The sequence below is a fragment of the Muscardinus avellanarius genome (genome assembly GCF_963383645.1).
Source record: "Muscardinus avellanarius genome assembly, chromosome: X".
Lineage (NCBI taxonomy): Eukaryota > Metazoa > Chordata > Mammalia > Rodentia > Gliridae > Muscardinus > Muscardinus avellanarius.
In genome coordinates, this window is record NC_137792.1 from 92,372,527 (window position 1) to 92,393,155 (window position 20,629).

Consider the following 20,629-nt stretch of genomic DNA (forward strand, 5'->3'; position numbering starts at 1 on the left):
TCCTCTGTACAGAGCTTACCAGGGCTAATTAACATACGATGTTCTTTGTAAGATATGCTTGAGCATGAATAGCTGCTAATGTTTGGTGTCTTTATGCTTTCTCTGTTTGCTTTGATCACAAAACCCTTAAGGATACAGAAATTCAGTAAGTAATGAGCAGAGACATTAAGTTTTAAATTCATACCTCACATTACAGTATTAAAAACCTTAAGGAGACTTTGGAATCTACAACAGTTAGAGACTATCCCTCTCTGGATATGGCTACTTAGGAGTAGGAAGGAACATTATAGTTTTTGATTTTCTCTATGGTGCTGTTAAGAAAAAATATGCCAAATTGCCTTGTTTCCAGTCACTAAGATGGCAGTCTGTGAAAATAGCTATACTGGGAATTTAAAAAAACAATCTTTCTTCTAACCTGGGAGTACTGGTGCACGCTTGTAATCCCCGCACTTGGAAGGCGGAGACAGGAGGATCGCGCAGGTTTGAAGCTAGCCTCGCTGGCTTAAGAGACCCTGTTTCCAAATAAAAATATAAACATAGGTCTGGGAGTGTAGCCCGGAGGTAGAAGGGTTTCCAGGAACCCCAGTACCACACACACAAAAAAATCTTTCCTCTTTCTTTCTACCTACCTTTCTTTCTTTCTTCCTTCCTTCCTTCCTTTCTTTCTTTTCTTTCTTTCTTTCTTTCTTTCTTTCTTTCTTTCTTTCTTTCTTTCTTTCTTTCCTTCTCTCTCTCTTTCTTTCCTTTCATACTAAGAATTGAGCCCAAGGAGCATTCTAACTCTGAGGTATACCCCCAACCCTATTTTATTATTTATATTATTATTTATTTTTGAAACAGGGTCTCATTAAGTTGTTAAGACTGGCCTCAAACCTGTGACTCTCCAATTCCAGGTACTGGAAGTACAAGTGTGTGCCACCACTCCCGTTCCCTTGGAGATTTTATTTGTTTGTTTGTTTACTTATTTTGTATTCAAATTTAAGCAGCTTATTGAAATTTGGTTTTTGATCTGGTATTTATCTATAGGGATGTATCTAATTTTACTAATAAATAATATCAACCATCAACTTATTTTTTTAAGTACTGGAGATTGAAATCAGGGCCATTTTATCTCCAAGCTACATCTCTAGCAATTCTATTTTTATTTTAACAGCGTCTTGAAGGAAGCAACAAATCAAATTGTGTACCTCCATAAGTCTTTTAAAGGAAAATAAAGCACACACCCTCTGAAGGCCAAACAGTATTTGTTATGATGTAATCCTATTTACCATAAGGGAGTAATTGGACCACAACGCTAGAACCATTCCTCCCATTGTCTGCATCACTGTTGTCTGCATTTTCATTATTGTCTTCTCATAGTCTGAAGATTCTGTCCTGTTCTGATGTGAGAGCAACTCCAACACAGCCCCAAATGATTGGGCATGACCAGAAGCTGAGTCTCTCAAGGAGTATGTTCTAATATCTTTTTTTCTTCTTGGCTACTATTTATGTCAAAATCTGAATTACCGTGAGAAAGAACAACATTTTGCTTGCAAACCAGACATGATTTTTTTTTTGGTTATTTCAGCTCAGGGGTCTAATGCTTGCAATGATAAAAACATGACAACAGGGAAAGATTCTGAATTGGTCACCATCATTAAGTTCATCCAGAGAAATGGCATTTTTTTTTCTGGTGATACTGGGGATTTAACTCAGGGTATTCTACCTATGTGCTACACCTCCAACCCCAAATTTCTGGGGGGTCTCACTAGGTTGCTGAGGGACCTCGCTAAGTTGCTAAGGCTGGTTTCAAACCTGCAACTCCCGATCTCATCCTCCCAATTACTGCGATTGCAGGAGTATATCACCAAGCACAGCTCAAATGGTACTTAAGCTACACTCATCTCCTTTCTTAAATTTATATGTGGAGAGTGTCTTAGGTTGGTCTTTAGGAAGTCTGTTGATTCTACATATATGTCTATGACTATGAAGATGAGACAGATGGCCCCTTCATAGTCATTTTCATAATCACAAAATTTGTACAGGACAGACATATATATCTTAGTTCCCCTTATAGGGGACTAGCTAGTATTCCAGAGGAAGACAAAATTCCGGAACTAAGATAAAGTGGCCACTTTTCTCAAATAAGAATTTATCTTTCAGGCAATTAGCTGATGATTCACTTATGAAGACAGATGGAATATCAATTTTCTTTAACACATCAGTGTCATTGATGTCCATGCTAATGAGGTCATCAGAATCGACACTGCCAGCTATGGCTGCTTTGTATCCTGCTCTCTGTGTATTTAAAACCTTTATATCAAAGTTGCAATCACGTCTTCTAATTAATGTAATGAAAATGCCAAATGAATTCCCATTTAATACTGAAGGCACTATGCCTTTGTAGGCATTTTCTGAGAGCTTTTAGTTAATCAAAAAGTCCTTTAAAAATCCTTTAAGCTGGATGTGGTGATGCACACATATAACCCCATTATTGGGAGGCTGGGGTGGGAGGATTGAAGATGCAAGGCTAGCCTCAGCAATTTTATGAGACTCTCAGCAACCTACAAGGACCCTGTTTCAAAGAAAAATAAATAAATAAAAAGAACTAAGTGTAGCTCAGAGGTAGAATGCCCTTGGGTTCCATTCCCAATTTAAAAAAAAAAAGAAAAAAAAATTTCTTCAGCAAAAACCTATGGCCAAATCTTGTTAGAAGATCATCAAATGTAAGATGTAGTCTCAAAATTAGCCTGAATTGTTAAAGTACAAGCTTCTACAGACAGTGTGCTTATGTTTACAAATGCAAAGATCTGAACAGTCAGGATCCTGTAGGCTCATGCAGTCAATAGCATGAGGATCTCAATGGAGACCCGAATCTCTTTACAAAATCACTTTGAGGGGCTGGGAGTATCACTCAGCGACAGAGTGTTTACTTAGCATGTGTGAGGCCCTGGATTCCATCCTCAGCATCAAAAAAAAAAAAAAAAAAAAAAAAAAAACTCACCTAGAAACTTGGTTTCTGTCTTTCTGTGTAAGTTTCTATTCTGACTTCATGAATGAATATCTGCACTGATCCCTGTATCCCCAAATTGGAAAGGGAATGACAAAACCAAGGAAAAGCCTATATACTATTTGTAACTATCATCCATATTGGTATTTGCAAAGAGAATGCACACAAAATATACAACATACATATATACACATTCACAAATTATATATATATATATATATATATATATATATATATGTGTGTGTGTGTGTGTGTGTGTGTGTGTGTGTTAATAGCTAGAGTGTGATAATTTCACAATAAATATATTTCAAAACACTGAGTTGTAAACTTTAGATGTATATGTAATTTTTGTATGTCTGAAAAACGATAATTGGAAGTTGAAGGATGTTATATAAAGATGATTGAAAATAGCAGAAGCCAAATTAAAAGTGGGATGTAGGGCATTAGAGAAGGTGTTAAAGATGATTATGAAAATATAGCTGAGCAGCTGGATGTGGTAGCACATATCTGTAATTCCAGTTCATGAGAGGCTGAAACAGGAGGATCTCAGATTTGAGGCCAGTCTCAACAATTTAGTGAGAGTCTCAGCAACTTAACAAGACCCTGTTTCAAATGAAAAAGTGCTAGAGGGTAAAGCTCAGAAGAAAAACGCCACTGTGTTCAATTTCCTGTACCAAAGAATATATGTATGTATACACACACGCACGCACGCACACACACACACACACACACACACACACACACATATTGTGTTAGTCAATTTTTGTCACTGTGTTCAATATCTCTTTCTACATTCTCTGGTCAACACGAGGCAGGGAAGTGGAAAGGTTAAAAGAAGCCACTTTATAAAGAACAGAAATAGGGGTGATTAATAGTGTAAAAAGGATGAGAAGGTGGCACCAGGATATTAAAAGGCCCCACTGACATTTGGGGTAGAGATTTAAATTAAGTATTGACACTGGGCAAAAGTTTTATCCAAGACTTAATTCTGACCAAACATAAAAGAGCAGATGGGGAACCACACGAAGGAATAAAAGCTATCTCCCAAGAACCTGAATAATTCCTTTCAGGGACTCCTCCTTATTTGGGGTATTGTTTTATCTAATATCTTTCCTTGGCTTAAATCTTTGTACTTTTATACCCACCCTTCTAAAATCTGTTGAATTTAAATTTTGCAGACAATAGCCTAATAAGAGGAAACTCTGCATCCAGTTGGGCGGAAGAGGAAGTATTTGGTTGCAAAAATAAAACCAAATGTAGTCTCAATTTGCACTTTGATTTTCTTTCTCATTTTGAGTCATATTTATCTGCCTCTTTGTATGCCTTAAAAATTTTATATTGGATGCCAGACAGGGTAAATTTAACTTTGCCCAGTGCTATCTATTTTGTGTTCCAGTAGATATTTTTGAGCTTTGTTCTGGGATATAGTTAGGGTAGTTACTTGGAATCACTTTGATTCTTGTGAATCTTGTATTCAAGGTTCGAGATTAAGAGAACAGCAATTAATGTAAGAATAATTTGTCCTACTTCAGAGATAAAACTCATCTAAACATCCTTCCCAGTACTTTCTGAATTATGAGGTTTTCTGCTTTGATTTTCAGGAACAAGATTTCTATTTTTTTTGTCTCTTGGGATTATTGTCTTTCATATTTGGAAGCCCAATAAATTGAAAATCATCATCTCTTATATTTTATTAATTTTTTGGGTGGCAGCATTTTCACTGCTGTAATCCAGAATGCTCGATCACTACATGACTTAGAGGACAGAAAATTTATTTGCTCACAGTTCTGGAGATTTCAGGGGTTCAGTTCAACCATGTTCAACCAGGTATATCAGTGGATTTCAGCACCTGGCAGCAGGAGGCAGAGGGAATTAGCAGGACTCTGCTCTAATATTATAGAAGCTAGCAACAATAGACTGAACAGGGGGATGAAGGATCATATATATTCCCAAGGAGTCACCCAAAAGGGACCCCTCCTCAGCAATCAAGCCCTGGCTCCAAGATGGCTGCCCTGTTTCTGTAGGCCTAAGGTAATATTTTCAATAAAAAATCACAACACTCTACCCTTAGCCCCCTATATATTAAGGCCATCTCACAGTGTAAAATGCATTTAGTCCATCTCCAAGAGTTCCCGTAGTCTTAAAGTTTCAGCATCACTCAAAAGTCCAAAGTCTTCTTTGAAACTCAAGGCAAAATCTTGGTTGTCAGCTCTTTGAACAGATAAAGAGCAAGTGACATAATGTACAATGCACAAAGTAAACATTTATATTCCAAAAGAGAAATAGAACTATAGGATGAAGAAATGGGGTCAAAAAGTATTGAAATCCAGCAGGATAAGCATTTAATTCTGCAGCTCCATTTCTCTCTGGTCTCTGGGGTACATGGTGGTGAGATGTGATCTCTTAGGGGCCTAGGCAGCCCCACCCCTATGGACTGTTTGGTTGTAATTGGCAGAATGCTTGCTCTTCTAGCCTAGGTCCATGACTCACAGTTTGCAGTGTTTTTTTCATGAAGTCTTTTTATGTTTCTGACAATTTCAAGTTCAAGGGTTTTACTTGCAACCTTAGCTTCACCCTCACAGCTTCAAAAATTGTCCTCTTTGGGCCTGATTGCAAGGTTCCAACCATTTTCTACACATTGCCTGGCTTCCCAGGCCTGTTTTTGAAATCTGGAGGTAACAGAGGAGTCTCCGTGACCATTTTTTTTTTACAGCAAAGCAAGTATTTCATGAGTGCTGAGATCAATTACCAGCATGAAAGGTAATTAGGCCCTATTTGATTATGGTTGCCAAGCATGCCTCATTCATGGCTATTGCTGGCCCTGAATCCATCAGAGCCTTAGGAAAGGAATGTGAGTGTCTTATTTCAATTTCAAAATGGCCACTCTTGTTTCCATGGTTAAAAATTGTCTTGACCACATTCTTTTCTTTGTTTCTATCCAAAGCATTCTATCTCCCTTCAGCCATCTTACTTTCTTCTACAACATCATCTCTCTGGGACCCAGCTTTTCATACACCTTTCTGGCCAAACTGATGTAGGATAGAAGAATTAAATAGATAAAAAAGAGACACATAGTAATAAAAAGTAAAATATAACTTTAAGAACAAGGTGGCAAAGTTCCTCAACCTTTACTCCTCAAGCCAGTTTTCTTTCCCAGGCCTGTTTCTCCAAAATTCCTGGGAAATCTGTAACTTTTGAGTTAATGGAAAGAACTTATAATTGTCCACTGTATGTTAACAAGACAGATATGATATCTTTAGAAAGTTATAATTTTTCAAATTCAACCTATACTTTAAGAGATTCCAGTTTATCTATTGGACAGATAATGAAGACCATGATCAGCCTGAGGACCCTTAGGATGAACAGAATACCAGACCATCAGAAAATCACCTGGAGACTACAGGAATGAGAGCATTTTCACATACCTTCTACTGCCTACCCTTCAAGAAAGCCTCCCATAAAGAAAGGTTATAGAATTTCAAGGGTGTCTCCCTCCCTCTTGAAGTGGTCCTCGTTATCTCTTGAATGTATATTTTCTACTTTCCTGAATAAATCTGTCTGTATTTCTAACTGGAGAATGCTGAAATTCTTTTCCAGCATCTAAGCCAAGGACCCCACTAATCACTTGTCAGAACCATGACCTAACTGCAAATCTAGTCTTACTATTTTGCTTCTGCTTCTGATGTTCACTGCACAATTAGCTGTGTGTAGACATTAACATCTATAATGAACCAGGATATTTTGAATCAAAAGACTGGGGAAAATCTAACACTAAAATTTTAAATTAAATGTACACAAAGATAAATGAATACAACTATATAAATATGATAACCATGGGGAGAACAATGTTTTAACTTTTAAGCATTACTTTAAACATAAAAATAAAAATTTTAAAATCTCAGAATGTTTAATAAGTTTATTGTTAGTAGTGGTGCTGGAGAGCAATTTGACAAATGAGAAAATTCATTCAAACTTTTGGAAACCAAGTTTTTCTCCTTATGAAAAGAAAGATACAAAGATGGAATATGGGCTTCTCTACTTATAGCAAGAAATACAAATAGAAATAAAAATTACAAAAAAGCTCACTTTGAACAAAATATATAAACATCTCTGTCTACACCGAATTTTTATCCTTCTTTAATTTTGTTTAAATTGACTTTTTATTTTCTTTTCATTAAGCATTTGAACTGTACAGATTCAGTGTTTTTACAGATTTCTTGGGCTTCAATTATTTCAAATTTCTCTTTCCTGAGGCGGACGTGGTGGAGCACACTTGTAAACCTAGTACTTGTGAAATGGGGGTTTCTTCTGAGCCCCCAAGATGAAATGGGGGGCTTCTTGAGAAGAAACCTGGGGTTTCATCATAGATGAAATTGAGTTTCTTGAGAAGAAACTTGGCATTTCCTTACAGGGTTCTTGTCTACGGTGAGCGAAGATTGACACCTGCAGACCTCAGGGAAGGGAATAAAAGGTTTATTGGAAGCAGCAGGGAATAAGGAAAATGGCTGAACACCCCAAAGGGGCTGTTGGGTCTCTGATGTCCAGCCGCTGCCTTCAGGACAATACTTGAGAGTAGCCCAAGCCAAATTGCCTTCAGTTGCAGGCTTCTTTCTTCCAGAGTCCACGCGATCTGTCAGAAGGGAATAGGGAAAAGTAGCAGAACACCCCAAAGGGGTGGTCAGAACTCTTACTTCCAGTAGCTGCCTTCAGAGGTCACTACCCGAGTGTCGCCCTAGCGAAGTGCCATCAGTTGCAAACTTCTTTCTCCCAGAGTCCACACAATCTGCCAGAAAAGAGGTGCAGGTCACCCCTAGGGGCCCTGGTCAGCCTTGATGTCCAGCAGAGGCCTTCAGGTCACTACCCAAGAGTAGCCTGAGCCACATGCCCTCAGTTGCACTCTGCCTTCTCTCAAGACTAACACGACCTGAGAGAGAGAGAACAGCTCCCCAAAAGGAGAGGGGTTCCTGAGAGGGTAAAGCCTCCTTTGCTATCTGACTAGGGGCTTTGCCAATGCCTGCTAGTCCTCTTTTGGTTAGGGTGACTTTTGGGATCCCAGGAATTCTGGGAAGCAGCTCTCAGAATTTGCATAGGGTATTTGCAAGTCCTTTGAAGGGTCTCCTCTCAGACTTGCTGGTGAGGGGCTCCTGGGTTTGTTGATTAGTAAACAGATGGCTTTGTGAAGCTCTGGTCCTTATCTCTGAGCCTTTGGAATTTCAGGTATTTGTCGCCCCTCAGGAAACTCAGAAAATTAACTTTTTTCTACCTAGGACTTTTCCCTATCTGCCTATTTCCTTTCTCTCTCCTCACTTGGGAGGCTGAGACAGGAGGATTGCAGGTTTGAAACCAGCCTCACCAGCTTAGTGAGGCTTTCAGCAACTTATAGAGACCCTGTTTCCATATAATATATAAAATAGGTCTGGGGGTATAACCCAGAGGTAGAAGGTCCCTATATGCTGGTATTGGAAAATTGCTTTGGTATTAATTTCAAAAATGTAAAAAGTAGTCAGGGCCTGGGTACTGTGCAGGCACTCAGGTAGGAAGGTGTCAGCAGCTGTTACAATGCAGAGTTCTCTCTGTTTGTTCTTCGTTCTAATGATTAACATATAGTAAAAGCCTTAGAGACAATTAAAGCCTTTAACCCTAAAAACTTATAAAGGCAATCAGTGCCTCTGTTTGCCCCCTCTCCCTGTGACCTGGCCTGGGTATAGGAAAGGTAAACTCTGTGCTGCTTCAAAGCTCCCATCGTTGATGAGCAAACAATATTGCTCAATACAAAAGAGGTAAGGTCATGTAGATTCTTGACCCCTACACATAGTAAGTGCACTGTCTGGAGACAAAGAGGCACCACCTGGCTAAGGAATAAGTTACTAAGCCATTGCCTTGGTAACGCTGATAAGAAGACACCAATACAAAATCTATATAAAGGCTTGGGTCCCAAAAAGGAGCGAGAGTTCCATTTTGGGGCTCTCCAGCATGCATACCACTATGATTTTTTTTCCCTTCTCTTCTCTACTTCCTACTGATTTTGTAATAAAGACTTGTTAAAGCTGCATTGAGCTGCCTATCAGTTTTAATTTTTCTATTCAACAGACTTTAGTTGAATAAGAAAAAGAGCCCCTCAGCACCTTTTTTTTTGTGTGTGTGTGGTACTGTGGTTCCTGGAAACCCTTCTACCTCCAGGCTACACTCACAAGCCAATTTTATACATTTTTTAAAAATTAGAAACAGGGTCTCTTAAGTCTGCGTGGCTGGCTTCGAACCTGCATGATCCTCCTGTCTCTGCCTCCCAAGCGCAGGGATTACAAGCATGCACCACCACGCTTGGCACCCCTCGGCACCATTTAAACGGAAAAAACTGGGTTCCATCCCCAGTACTACAAAAATAATTACTATTTTCTTTTTTTGATGCTCAAATGATTATAAGCTAGCCAGTTTCAGGCATTTTAATTTCAGAATCTAGCCCCTTTAGCATGACAATAAACACTTTTAAATCACTCTGGTTTTCTGGAATAAAGAAGGTGTGTGAGACTATGTGTATTTCCCTTTTGCTCAGCAACTTTCTTCATTTTTTGGTGGAAAACTGTATTTTGGACCAAAACTTAGTCACTTACTTTCTACTGAGATTATTTGAGATCTACACTGATGGTAAGCAGGATGACAACACAGCAGGGTATTTTAGTGGCAGAGTTGTAAAAAAATCTTATATTTAAGGTTATAATTTCCTATTTGTCAACTTAAGTCTACTGTTATCCCGTGCTTTAAATTTTTTCCTATATAACAAATTTTTTTTCAAATACTTGTTCATTTAAATGTTTAGCCCTTCACCCAAGCTGTAAGTATATCCTTTTCTTGTAGAATGTTCAGCTGGACATAGTGCTGCACACCTGTAATCCCAGTACTTGGGAGACAGAGGCAGGAGGACCACATGTTCAAGAAGAGCCACAGCAACATAGTGAGACCCTGTTTCAAAACAAAACAAAAGGAGCTGGGATTATAGCTTGCAGTACAATCCCACTGGGTTCAATCCACAGTAACATACACACATACACACACACACACATACACACACACACACACAATTCTTCATGAATAATTTCTGTAATGACTTTATTGGCATTTAGATAGTCATAATATTCTATAAACCCTTTTCTGATTTCCTTTATACAGATTTATAGACCTGCATGGCTGATTTTATCAAGCCAGGCACTGCAAAGAATAGTCACAGTCAAATAGGGAAAAGTTTAACAAAGGTATTATTTACACAGATGTGGGTAAGTTTAAAGGGAGCCAACTAATGATGGTGTAGTGTTTTGCAATACCAAAAGAAGAAAGCTCTTATAACTCCTAGACCTGAGGATAAAATGAGGAAAGCACAATTAGTAAAATCCAAAGAGAGAACTAGAGGTTATAGTAGAGGTTGGTAAAGGGGAGACATGCAGAGAAGAAGACAGGCTTCACTAGAGGAATTGAGTCAGGCTCTAGCCTTACAGGGAGGAATCAGAACAGTAAATACTCAGGCATACCTTTCCACTTGCCCTCTTTCCTTCTGATGATTCTCCTCATTGACTAAATTCAAGGGTAAGATAAGGGCAAAAGATGTAAGTGATGTGGTCTATAAAGCTTAGCCTTCTGGAACAAGATCTGGGCAGAGAAGGATGGGCAAGAAATTTGAAGGGCACGTGGAAAAGAAAAGAATAAAAGAAAACTCATCTCTCTCTCTAAGCTCTAAATAACTTTTTTTTTCTTTTTAAAAAATATTTTATTTTTGGGGTAGCAGGGGTCAGAAGTCAGGAACCCTGAACACCAAAATTTTGTTTCTCTGCTTCACAAAATGACAATAAACAGTAGCCAATGCCAACGGTTGTTGAGTGCACTGTCGCGGACTCAGTGAACTCACTGCCTTAACCGAAGGCAATATGGCGCTGCTGCCACACCCTCGGCCATGAGGCTTGTATATTTATTTTCTGGTTTTGAGCTCTACTCTGAGTCACTGGAGGGCGTGCTGAGTCCGGCCCCTGGGAGCTTTAGATGCTCCTTGCGCCCAGAAAACTACTGAATTACACCTGGCTGTTCCGCAGCTGCTCACCTCAACTCGCTGTCTGCCGCTCCTCTCTGGAGCCTGGTGGCTGGTTGATTGCACTGGTCTGGAGCTGTCCAGTAAATTCTCTGCTGCCAGCAGCAGTATGGCGCGGCTGCCATGTCCAGGCTGTGAGGCTGGCATATCTCCATACTCTGGAGAAAAGACAGCCTTTTCAAAAAATGGTGCTGGGAGAACTGGCTATCCATTTGTAGAAAGATGGAACTAAACCCCTATATCTCACCATGCACAGGAATCAACTCAAGATGGATCAGAGACTTAGAAATTATACCTGAGACTGTGAAGTTATTAGAGGAGAGCATAGGCTCAACACTACAACATACTGGCACAGGCAGTAACTTTCTCAACAAAACCTCCAAAGCTCAGGAAATTAAAGCAATAATTAACAAGTGGGATAACATCAAACTAAAAAGTTTCCTCTCATCAAAGGAAACCATCACTAACCTAAAGAGGAAACCTACAGAATGCGAAAAGAACTTTACCAGCCACCATTCTGATAGGGGGCTAATATCCAGAATATACAAAGAGCTCAAAAGACTCTACATTAGCAAAACAAACAACCAAATCAAGAAATGGGCAAATGAATTAAATAGACACTTCACAAAAGAAGAGATACAAAGGGCCAATAGATACATGAAAAGATGTTCTATATCATTGGCCATCAGGGAGATGCAAATCAAAACTACCCTGAGATTCCATCTAACCCCAGTCAGAATGGCAAGCATAAAGAAATCAAATAAAAACAAATGCTGGTGAGAGAAACTCTTTTACACTGTTGGTGGGAGTGCAAACTAGTTCAGCCACTATGGAGATCTGTGTGAAGATTCCTAAGAAAATTGGGAATAGATCCACCATATGATCCAGCTCTACCACTTCTAAGTATCTTTCCAAAGGGGTTAAATTTAGAGAACTACAGCAACATATGCATACCTATGTTCATAGCAGCACAATTCGTAATAGCCAAAATATGGAACCAACCCAGATCTCCATCAACAGATGAATGGATAGCCACACTTTGGGAAATACACACAATGGAATTCTATTCAGCCATAAAGAACAAAATTATATCATTTCAAGAAGATGGAAAGTCCTGGAGAACATTATGTTAAGTGAGATCAGCCAAGCACAGAAGGAGAAGGTACATATGTTTCCTCTAATATGCCCAAACTAGGGAACACAGAGGATACCAGTGGAACTCCAGATAATGGAGGGGAAATACCAGCAAAGCTTGAATGAAAAGATAGGAGAGGAGGAAGACTGAACTTGATTAATGAGGGTCTACATCTGAATATGTGTAAAATTATGAATATTACATGGTTACCATGGACAACCATTGGTGGGAGGGGGGAAGGGAAAATGGGGGTGGTGGAGAGGGCACCAAGTATAGTTTAAATGTATACCATTTATGTTCAATAAAAAATTTGTTTAAAAAATTTTATTTTTTTTCATTTTATTGGTGCATTATATTCATATATTATATTGGGGTAAAAAAAACTTTTGTGTACAGGCATGTACACATCACTGATTTAACCCCTACCCAATTCCCACCCCATTCCTTCCCCATCCCTCTCTCTCTTGCTCAGCTTAATGGTTGACTTTGATATGTTTAAGTACATTGTGTGTTTTAGAGATTTTTCTCTTCCCCCCTCCTTCTCCTCCTTTAGGTTGCCTTGTTTGCTCCTCTATAGGATTTCCTTTTTCATCTAGAGTTCCTCCTATGACCCATTTCTCCCTAACTCTCACATATTAGGGAAAGAATCTGATTTCTTTTTTTGTGTGACTGACTAATCTCACTTAGCATAATGTCCTCCAGTTCCATCCATTTCCCTGAAAATTATGTAATTGAGTGTTTTTTTTGATGGCTGAGTAAAATTCCATTGTGTACATATCCCACAGTTTTGTAATCCATTCATCTGTTGATGGACATCTTGGCTGGTTCCATAGTTTGGCTATGGTGAATTGTGCAGCTATGAACATAGATACACATGCATTCATTTGGTAGTTTGGTTTCCTATCTTTTGGGTAGATACCCAGAAGTGGTATTGCTGGATCAAATGGTAGATTTGTTCCCATTCTTCTGAGGATTCTCCATACTCTTTTCCAAAGTGGTTGCCCTAATTTACAATCCCACCAACAATATCTTAGAGTTCCTACTTCTCCACATCCTCCCCAGCATCTGTTGTAATTTGTGTTTTGAATGATTGCCATTCTAGTTAGAGTTAGGTGTGATCTCAGAATAGTTTTGATTTGCATCTCTCTGATTGCCAGTGATGTTGAGCATTTTTTCATGCATTTATTGGCCATTTGAATTTCTTCTATTAAGAAGTATCTATTTAGTTCATTTGCCCATTTTGTTATTGGATGATTTGATTTTTTAGTGTTGAGTTTCTTGAGTTCCCTGTATATTCTAGATTTTAGTCCTCTATCTGAGGGGTAGGTGGCAAAAATCTTCTCCCATTCTGTTGGCTCTCGATTGAGGTTCTTGACAGTTTCCTTTGCTGAACAGAAGTTTCATGAAATCCCACGTATTGATTAACCTTTTAATTCGTTGTGCCTTTGGGGTCTTGTTGAGAAAGTGTTTATCTGTGCCTATGTGTTGCAATGTTGGACCTATGCCCTCTTCAAGGAGCTTCAAGGTCTCTGGTTTGATTTCCAAGTCTTTGATCCATCTTGAGTTGACTTTTGTACAGGATGAAAAAGTGGGATTAATTTCCAATTTTCTGCATATGGTTAACCAGTTTTGCCAACACCATTTCTAAATAACTTCTTAACTGTTAATTTATCTTAATCTATGCTGTTTCAAATTTATTATCTCTAAAACATAAACTCATTTTTAGAGTACACCCCAAATTTTCTTTTTCTCCTAAACAAATGAAGTCATCATGCAACTGTGGGCTCAAGCCAGGAATGTGACTTTTATCCCTGATTTCTTTCTACAACCAACATTCCGAGAAAATATAGCCTGAAAATTATACCTTCAACGTATTAAAATGAAATCTATCCCTTCTATTTAGTCCCTACCACAAAGTCTTGGTTCAGGGACTTAATATTTTCTCCATACACTATTGAAATGGATTCCTAAATGATCTTATTGCCACCAAGTTTGCCCACCATTTTGTCCTTCACAATGCTATTTGAAAATTCTACTTCTCTTCATTAGGTATATTGCCATTTATTTATTTATTTATTTATTATTTTATTTTATTTTGTGGTATTAGGGATGGAACCCAGGGGCATTGAACCTTCAAGCTACACCTCCAGCCGTATTTTTTAGTCTTTATAGTTTTGAACCATGGTCTCACTGAGTTGAGAACGGCCTCGCTGAGTAGCTGAGGCTGTCTGTGGACTGCAATCCTCCAGTCTCAGCCTCTCAAATGCTGGATTTACAAGCATGTGCCACCATGCCTGGCTTCTTGCCTTTTATTAAGACTACTTCTAGAGGCCATTAATTCATATTTTCCTCCCACCATTGTTCCACTTGAAGCAGCCATCATTATATTTTAACCTGATTATGCCTTTCATTTGATAATTGTATAAAAGTTAACCCCTTATTTTGATATTAATGACCTTTTGTGACTTTTGCAATCTATCCCCACCAATATTTAAAGCATTATTTCTACCCATCCTTTACATTTGTCTTAAACTCTAATCAAAGCAAAATACTTATAACTTCTAATATACAACTTCTTTCTTTACAACAAACATGTGTTGATTGCCTGTAATATTTCAGACACTAAATGAGCTGCTATGTAAAAAAAATGGATGAGACTAAGTCCAGGCCCTTAATAACCTCCTTGAGTCATAGCATTTCTGCTATCTCTAATGCATTTTTTTTATTTTGTCAGTCTGGAAATCTCCATTTATTTTGACTGAGCTTAAATGTCCTCTGTAAAGCTTCTCCTAGTTGACCACTAAAAGATAGCCACTCCCTCATCTGTGTCCCCTAATACTTTTTGTACATTTCTACAATGACATTTATTATCCTACCACCTTTATTTACATCTTACTCTCTTAATGAACCCTAAATCATATTAGCATAATTTACAAATCTTTGCATCTTCAAGGCCTAACAATAATATCAATAAATATTTGTTAAATAAAAGGATGAATGAGGAAATCTGTGAATCATAATAAGAGAGCTAAGGTGAAAGAAAAGGAAAGCAAGAGAGAGAAGATGGAAAAACCTGAGAATAAAATCCCCCCAAAACACTAATTTTGATTCTGATTCTGGGTCCTAATTTTTTCCAAGTTTTGACAAAAGACAGGATTTAAAGGTATTTGTTTTGTAATTTCCAAATACATTACATTGGATAATTATGAGTATAAAAAGCTTCATTTCAAGGGCTATATTTTGTGGCTACATTTTAATTAGCTGAAAGTGATTCCACATGCCAAGAATTGGAAACCTTACAAGGTGCCCTCATTACAATCAATGAAAAAGGTCATGTACACCATTGTGTATATATGCAGACTTGCCCAGAAGCAGCACAAGTCATAAATCATATCTATGGACATTGATTATTAGTAAATAGTTAATTTGGTACAATTACACACAGTGCCTCTTTGTATAAATACATTGTTTAGAAAGAAACTTAACACCTGAAATAGATTAGAAGGAAGGTATTTGATTCCCAGAGGAGTCATTTAGAGTGTTTCCCTTACCATAATTTCTTTTAAGAATCTCAGTTCTGCTTTGCTAACTCTCAAAGTACTATGCCTTTCTTTATTTAGTCTGAAAAATGTGTTTCCAATTACTCTTTTTAAAAGTTTTATCTCAGCCCAGTGAGGTGGCACGCGCTTGTAATCCCAGTACTTGAGAGGATGAGATAGGATAATAGGTTCATGACCAGCCTCAGCTACTTAGTGAGGTTCCCAGCAACTTATTGAGACCCTGTTTCAAAATAAAGAATAAAAAATAGAGCTCGTAGTGTAGCTCAGAGGTAGACTGCTCCTCAATCCCTAATTCCACAAACAACAACAACAACAACAACAACAACAACAACAGCAACAAACAATAACAACAACAACAAAAACCTTTTTGGGAATTTTTTAGTATTCAAAATAGAGTAAAAGAGAAAGAAAGATATTTAAGAGTAGTGAAAAAATAACTGGATGGGGCCTTAGGTGACATAGGTTGTAATCCTTACTTTGGTAGCTAATTAAACAGTTGCTTTTAAACTAAGTCACCTTCCTTTAGGACCCCAGTTTTCTCTTCTGGAAAAATACATGCTTAACTAGATCACAGGTAGCAATCTAGAATATCAAAATCTGAATACTATATCAGATAGGTTATATAAAAGATTTTTTTTATCTATGTAGCATTAAGAAATGAACTAGATTCAAGCAGGCCTGGGATCTTAGATTTACCAAAGCCCCTCTCCTCCCAATACTCCTGAACTCCACATGCATAGAAAACTCCAGAAGAAAAAGAACAAAGGCTCTGAAAAGTGAAAGGCAATATGGACATTAATCAGGACTCAGACCCCCACCCTCCTTTGGTAACCACCCCAATCCCTCTATCATTATATATCAGTCCCAGTTCAAATCTGTCATACACTTGACGATATGTGTGAAATGAATTTGTACCCTTTAGTATGAATGATCACGAAGGTCTCTTCTACTTTAAAATCCTGTCCGTTTTTCAGAGGAATTTAGATATTTCAAGTAGAAAGAATATTTAGCCTGTCTCTAGTAAAGTATCCCACAGTTGTGTGTTGTTTAAATAGACAAGGAGATTTTACTTTAGTCATTGATTTGGGCTTAGCAGTCTGACATTTTCTATAGTATTAAAATTTTTCAGTGATTTCCTGAAAAGATAACTCAGTAAAATTATATATTTTATATTTTTAGTGAGGTATTTATATACTTGACTACAATTTTGTGCCACATGGTTCATGGTTAATTATACTAAGACATTTTAAAAAGTTTTTATTGGTGCATTATATTCATATATCATATTGGGGTAAAAAACTTGTGTGGGCATACATGTACACATCACCCATTTAGCCCTTACCCAATTCCCACCCCATTCCTCCTTCTCTTGCTTGGCTTAGTGGTTGACTTTGATATGTTTAAATACATTGTGTGTTTAGAGAATTTCCTTCTTCCACCCTCCCATCCCCTCATTTAGGTCATCTGGTTTGCTCCTCTATAGGATTTCTTTTTCCATCTAGACTTCCTCCTATGACCCATTTCTCCTTAGCTTTCTCATATTAGGGAAAGCATCTGATTTCTTATTTTTTGCAACTAATTAATCTCAATTAGCATATCCTCCAGTTCCATCCATTTCCCTGAAAATAATGTAATTTATTTTTTTAATGGCTGAGTAAAATTCCATTGTGTACATATCCCACGGTTTTGTAATCCATTCATCTGTTGATGGACATCTTGGCTAGTTCCATAGTTTGGCTATGGTGAATTGTGCAGCTATGAACATAGATACACATGCATTAGTTTGGCAGTTTGGTTTACTTTCTTTTGGGTAGATACCCAGAAGTGGTATTGCTGGATCAAATGGTAGATTTGTTCCCATTTTTCTGAGGATTCTCCATGCTGTTTTCCAAAGTGGTTGCCCTCATTTGCAATCCCACCAACATTGTTTTAGAGTTCCCACTTCTTCACATCCTCGCCAGCATCTGTTGTTTGTGTTTTGAATGATTGCCATTCTAGTTGGAGTTAGGTGAGATCTCAGGGTAGTTTTGATTTGCATCTCTCTGATTGCCAAAGATGTTGAACATTTTTTCATGCATTTATTGGCCATTTGAATTTCTTCTATTAAGAAGTATCTATTTAGTTCACTTGCCCATTTTTTTATTGGATTATTTGTTATTTTAGTGAATTTCATGTTTTTTCTTTGTAGTTGATCTCTTTGAGTATTTTCTCGAGTGCTGTTTTTGAGGATATAAATTTTTTTAGCTTCTGCGTGTTATGGAAGAATTTTATTTCCCCATCTAATTTGAGAGATAGTTTTGCTGGGTAGGAAATTTTTGGCTGCAAGTTGTTTTCTTTCAGACTTTGAAATATATTACTCCATGCCCTTCTGGCTTTCTTTACTTGTTTTGGGAAGTCTGGAGTGATTCTAATCAGTTTGCCTCTGAATGTCACTTGCCTTTTGTTTTTGTTGCCTTTAAGATTCTCTCCTTGGCTTCAACATTGGTCATTTTGACAATTATGTGGCATGGGGAACCTTTTCTCTGATACTGAATAAAGGAAGTTCTATAAGTTTCCTGGACCTACTAATACACATTTTTTGTGGTGCTGGGAATCATAGGGCCTCATGCATGCTAGGCACATGCTCTAACATTGAGCTACACCCCTAGCACAATAAATAATATTTTAATGATTAAACTTGGCACATGATGTAAAAGAGATCTCTAAGTCAACAATAAAGAGAAGTTAATTGTACATATAATTTGGGACCATCCTAAATACACAAACAAATATTTATGTAATTTCTTCAAGTTCAAAGATTCTATTTATTTAAACAGCCAATTTAGGGCTGGGGTTAAACCCCAGAAACTCCCCTTCCAAAGTGTCTTATATAAATAAGTAAATAAAAAAGAGTTGAAAAATGCTTTTTCAGCATCTATTGGTATAATCATGTGTTTTTTTTTCTCAGTTCTATTTATGAGGTGAATAATGTCTATTGATTTGCCTATGTTGAACCAGCCTTACCTTTATGGGATGAAACTAACTTTGTCCTGGTGTACAATTCTCTCTTATGGTTTTGAATGCATATAGCTAATATTTTGTTTGGAATTTTTGCATCCATGTTCATCAAGGATATTGGTCTGTAATTTTCTTTCCCAAGGTATCTTTATTTGGTTTTGGTGATACTGGCCTCATAGAAGGAGTTCAGGAGAATTCCATCTCTTATATTTCCCAGAACAAAATGTGAAGTATTGGGATTTTGTAGAATTCAGCTGGAATTATTACATGGTGTGGGGAGGTCCTTCTTTGATCTTGTCTTAACAGTGTTCTGTATGTCTCCTGTACATGTATGTCCAAGTCTTTTTGCATGTTTGGAATATTCTCTGAAATTATTTCTCTAAGGAGATTATAAATACCATTGGTCTGTACCTTTATCCCTTCTTCAATGCTTTTTATCCATAAATTAGGACATTTCATGTTGTATCATAGTTGTTGGAAGTTTAGATTTTGTTGCTATAGTGACTTCTCTATGATGATGAGTGTGATTTTGGTTTTGAATAAACTTTCTTCTAATTTCTATTTTTCATTTCTTCTAATCTTCCAGAATTTATTTCTATTTCTGTCTTCATTTCATTTATTGATTTTTTTATTTCATTCCAGACCATTTTCTGATTCTTAATGGCTCTACTTCCTCTTTCATTTATTATACACTTGCTGTGAAGCCTCTCATTGTATGGAAAATCAGAATTTGGAATTCTCTTTCTTGCATTTCTTTTAGGTCAGTACTCATGATTTTTTTTTTTTTTTTTTTTTTGGTGGTACTGGGGGTGGAACCCAGAGGCTTTCTACCTCTGGGCTATACTCCCAGACCCATTTTTAAATATTTTTTTGGAAACAGGGTCTCACTAAGTTACTGAGAGCCTCACTAAGCAGCTGAGGCTGGCTTTGAACCTGCGTGATCCTCCTTTCTCAGCCTCCCAAGCGCGGGGATTACAAGCGTGCGCCACCACACTGGATAGATTTCTTTTTTTTAATCACTACTATATACAAAAAAAAAAAATTAGAAAGAACAGCAACAACCTCAACCACAAATCAGCTTCTCCAGAGAACTTTTAAAGGAAAAAAGGTCTCACCACAATATTCAAAATGTCTGAGATACAATGCAAAATTATCCAACATACTAATAAATGAGAAAATTTGACAGAATCTCAAAAGAAAACATGATCAATAGATAAAGGTCAGCTCTAAGGTAAAACAGTTCAGCATTGTCAAATAATGACTTTAAAATAGGTTTTATTTTTGTGGGTCAATAAAGGTGAACACTCTTAAAAATAAATGTAAATAGATAATTTGCCAACAAAAATATAAACTATACAAATAAAAGCAAATAGAAATTTTGATACAGTATTTGAAATTTTAAAATGTACTACATGATCTTTTTAATGACACAAAATGATCTAAACTAGATATGTGTTGTGGCCTATGTCTATAATCTCAATATTTGGAAGGTTGAAAAAGGGGGATCATAGGTTCAAAGCCAGTCTCAGCACCATAATGAGACCTTTAGTAACTTAGAAAGACCCTGTTTCAAAATAAAACAAATAAAATAGAGCTGAGGGTGTAGCTCAGAGATAGAATGGCCCTAGGTTCAATCACCAGTATAACACACACACACACACACACACACACACACACACACACACACACTCAGAACCAATCCAAATTAGGGAGCAGAGAAAAAAAGAGAAATGAAAAGGACTTTGGATAAATGTGGAGACCAGTAGAACAGTATAAAGGAATTGAGGAAGAGAGGATGGAGGGGAAAACAGATGACTGAGGAAGAAAATAGTTCAAAGAATGCTTTGGTGATATATAAAGTCATTACTACTAGT

General features: G+C 37.4%; 1 pseudogene across 1 annotated transcript in view; it reads right to left on the reverse strand.

Annotated features, from left to right (window-relative positions):
• Positions 1-1,857: 1,857 nt before the first annotated feature.
• Positions 1,858-20,629, reverse strand: part of LOC308278985 (E3 ubiquitin-protein ligase RNF167-like) — a 152,060-nt pseudogene continuing 133,288 nt past the window's right edge. Inside the window, exon 3 of the transcript in view lies at positions 1,858-2,400. The product of the transcript in view is annotated as an E3 ubiquitin-protein ligase RNF167-like (transcript). The remainder of the gene's footprint in view (positions 2,401-20,629) is intronic.